At 29.4% G+C, this 3953-nt stretch overlaps 1 long non-coding RNA gene across 1 annotated transcript; it reads left to right on the plus strand.

Moving 5' to 3' along the window:
* LOC110266000 lies at positions 245–2142 on the plus strand. The gene is made up of 2 exons (XR_002352797.1): positions 245–673; positions 1917–2142. It is a non-coding gene; the product is annotated as an uncharacterized LOC110266000 (long non-coding RNA).

A 3953-nucleotide genomic window follows, 5' to 3' on the forward strand; every position in this document is an offset into this window, starting at 1 on the left:
TTAACAGCTAATTTAAGAGTGGAGTATATATATTTTTATTTTATTGAATCAATTTTAGAATTCATTGTTTACAAAAGTCATTGTCTACCTAACAAAATCGTTTTAAATATTATGTATTAAATTCTAAATCTTAAATGTTAATAATATAAAAATAAGGTATTAACCTAAAAAATATTAACTAATATTAATAAAAAGTATTAATTTCTAATATTTTTCGTTTTTAATCTATATATATAATTAAAACAGAGAACTAAAATGAAAGTAACACTACGTCCATAAAGTAAGAAAGCTACAGAATCCATCTATTTTCTGAGGAACTAACCATGAAAGCAATATCCCTGATGATTGTTCTTCTCCCTCTGATAATGTTTCCACCGTCATCACAATGTTGTGTGAGAAGGATGGAGTGCCCAAGAGTAGTAGGGGACATAGGGCAGTGCCTGTGGTACTTGAGGAGCATCCCTTATATAACATTTCCGTCAACACAATGTTGCGACGGACTTAGAAATCTTGCAAGCGGTTTACATAACGTGCAGGATAGAAGAGATGCTTGTAACTGCGTTAGGGCCGTATCAATGATCATAGCCCCATTTCCAACCAACGCTAGGGAACTCCCAATTCGATGTGGGGTCCAACTTCCCTTCCCCTTTTCCACTGCCTTTGACTGCTCCAGGTATGTATATCATAAATTAGTTCATTCCATGTACAAATGTTTTATAAAAATACTACTTTAATACTAACTATCAATCACTNNNNGTATAAATATCGTTCACGCTTTTATTGTTTAACCTTTTTTTTTTATCAAAGGCAATAAAAATAAAAAAGATTATCTAATTTAGAAAAGGAGATTGGAATCCTTAGGCACCCCATACTTATTAAAAGACTAGGTAACTTCTAGAGACAGTCTCAAAATTAAGAATTATGTTGATGATGTAAGAATTCAAATTCATTTTCAACTCGCTCATTATACATATTCTACTGTTGGATGTGGAAGATTTTTTAATTTATTTGTTTTCTTAATCATTTTTAATGGCTTTAAAGCATGCATGATCAAGTGACTGAAGAAAAACCAAGTACATATGTATTTTTTTTATTATATAAATATCAAATAGGAATTTTTTTTCACTATATGGATGATTAATTCAATAATATCTTTTTCTTAATATAAAAAATATGATTACATATTTGAATAAATTTTCTACACAAACATTGCCCTAAAATTAAACTCGAATATCTTATTGATTATGATAATTAAAATTTATATGACTTACTTTTTTAATCATATGAATAAGTTACAGGAAATTAAAGCATAAATAAGCGGTTTAACTTATATTACTATGCAAACTATAAACAATAAACAATCTTTCTAGATTTTTTTTCTCTAAAAAAATGGTGTGAAGTACATTCTTTAGAAATATAGAAATTAAAAAAAAATCTTAAATCTTTAATAGAAATCAAATCTATTACCATCTCAATAAGAATATTCTACTTCTCTATTCATAAACTATATCTTAATTAAGATACTCGAACCTCAGGAAAGAAAATATTTGCCAATTGTTTTCATAATATTTAGGAGACAAAAAAAATTAGTTTAAATAACTAAAATTTATTTTATTTAATATTTATTAATTATTAATAGAATTAATAAATAAATAATTAAAAAATATTAAATAAAATAAATTTGAGTTATTTAAATTGATTTTTTATTATTTTTTTAGTATTATTAATGTTTATTTCATGGCATTAATTAAATTGGTGTTCTTTCGCTCTACTCGTGCATGATGCAATAAATATTTCACTCGCGTTCATGCCCAAACGCATACCTTAGCTTCCATTGGAGCAATAATAATTGAGAGCAGTAATAATTAATCAAATTATCAGTGACATTCTTTACTTTTTGTGCTTTCTTGCGACAGGATTGGATGAGTCAGAGCCAAATTTCGTTCTTCGATGCAGCAAGAATGAAGAGAAAATAATACTGTTTACGAATATTTATCAATAGACATAGAAGTATATAATCTAATAAAGTATAAAAAAAAATCTAATGGAATCGTCTAGTGCTTTGTTGATTCCTGGAGTTCAAATGAATATCCTAGTGAGATTTAAATAAATATTTAGGAACCTATCGTTCCTTTTTCTTTTCTTTTTTTCTTTTCTATTTTATCCTTTTCTTACATTGGTAAAAATAATTAAAATTATAGAAAAGAACAGGTAGGTCTTTGACTTTTTGATCCACAGACATTTAAGTCTTTAAGAATTTAAAAATACATTTAAGTTTTCGACCTTTTCAAAACCTAGACATATCGATCTCTTATGTTCATTTGGATCTGTCAGACCCAATAGAAAAATCAAACGTAACTTCCGTTGTACTGACATGATTGATACGGATGCACACATGAAAGAGTTTTTAAAATAGAATAAATTAGACACAAGGATCGATGTGTCTAGAGTTTGAAGATGTCAGAAACTTAAATGTATTTTTAAATCCTCAAAAACTTAAATGTCCACAGATAAAAAAAATCAGGTATCGATTTGTCTTTTTCTTTTAAAATTAAGAGAAAATGACAAATAGGTCTCTGACCTTTTGTCCCGCAGACATTTTCGTCCCTGATCATTAGAAAATACTTTTAAGTCCCTCACCTCCTTAAAAGTTAGACGGATTAGTCCTTCCGTGCAAATGCTTCCGTCAAATCCAACAGAAAAATCTAACGTGGCTCCCATTCTGCTTACCTGACATTACGGCTGCCCACGTGGCACATTAGTGGAAGGCCAGTTTTAGAAAATGGACAAAAAAGTCCCTCTGTCTCAAAGTAGCATATATTAATTAAGTAAACTTTTCCCTCCTCTTGTTTTAGAGCCCTAATTTTATCTGCTCTATCAGTCAATATATTTTCCACTGCTACAAATAACTTTAATAAAGATTTTGCGACATGTCCTACACTAACAACGTTATAGATGATAGAACATACAAGCATGTAGCTATGTATTATACTAAATACAACAATTATTGAACACATTAAATACATGACATACTATTCTAGTCACTCTAAATCAAGTACGATGCAATAACCATATAGGTAATGGATGAATCCATATTTGATGATAAATTTTGGTTTGATTTGAGTGGATTTCATCACATAAACTCACACTTAATCACTAAAATAGCATACTTTTATGTTTTCTCTCTAAATTGTGCCTAATTGTGAAAACAAGCTATTTTGTGCTTAATTTGATCAATTTTATCCCACTTTCATTCCATTCGATGCCTTGATGGTTTTGATGAGTGATTTCAAGTGCAATAGGTTGGAATGGTTTGATAAGAGTGGAAGAGAAGCATGGATTCGAGAGAGAACATGAAGAAATCCAAGGAGGAGCACACAGCCATGTGTGCGTACGCACAGGTCCCAGCGCGTGACTTCATTAATGAAGTACGTGGCTCGCGAATTTGTGGTTCTTTGGGCCAATTTTGGAAGTGCTGAAGCCATAATTGGAGTGCTATATTAAGGGGCATCATTCACATATCAATGGGAGAGCTCACTTTAGATTAGGAAAAACATATAGTAGGAGTAGGATTAGTGTATTATACAAAATTCTCTCTTAGGGTTTTAATTAAGTTTTTAATGTAGCATTTTATAGTTCAATTTTGGTCTTAGATTTTGCTATTTCACTGTAAGTATTCTTTAATTTTCTCTTTTATTACATTACTTGTTCTACACATTCATATATTTCAATTTCTTTTGCTATATATATATAGTGTTGCAATTTTGAGTTTTGGTTAATGAATTTGAAGTTTGATAATTTTTATATGTTTATTGGATTACCTTTTGTTGATTTTGATCATTTGTGGTTCATAGTTTTTATTATTTTTCTAATTTTGCCATGTTTTATGATTATGCCCACTATGTATTTGATGAAATGTTAATTTTGATTATGGGGTAGATTTCCACCCCTTG

Source organism: Arachis ipaensis, chromosome B08, assembly GCF_000816755.2.
Source record: "Arachis ipaensis cultivar K30076 chromosome B08, Araip1.1, whole genome shotgun sequence".
Taxonomy (NCBI): domain Eukaryota; kingdom Viridiplantae; phylum Streptophyta; class Magnoliopsida; order Fabales; family Fabaceae; genus Arachis; species Arachis ipaensis.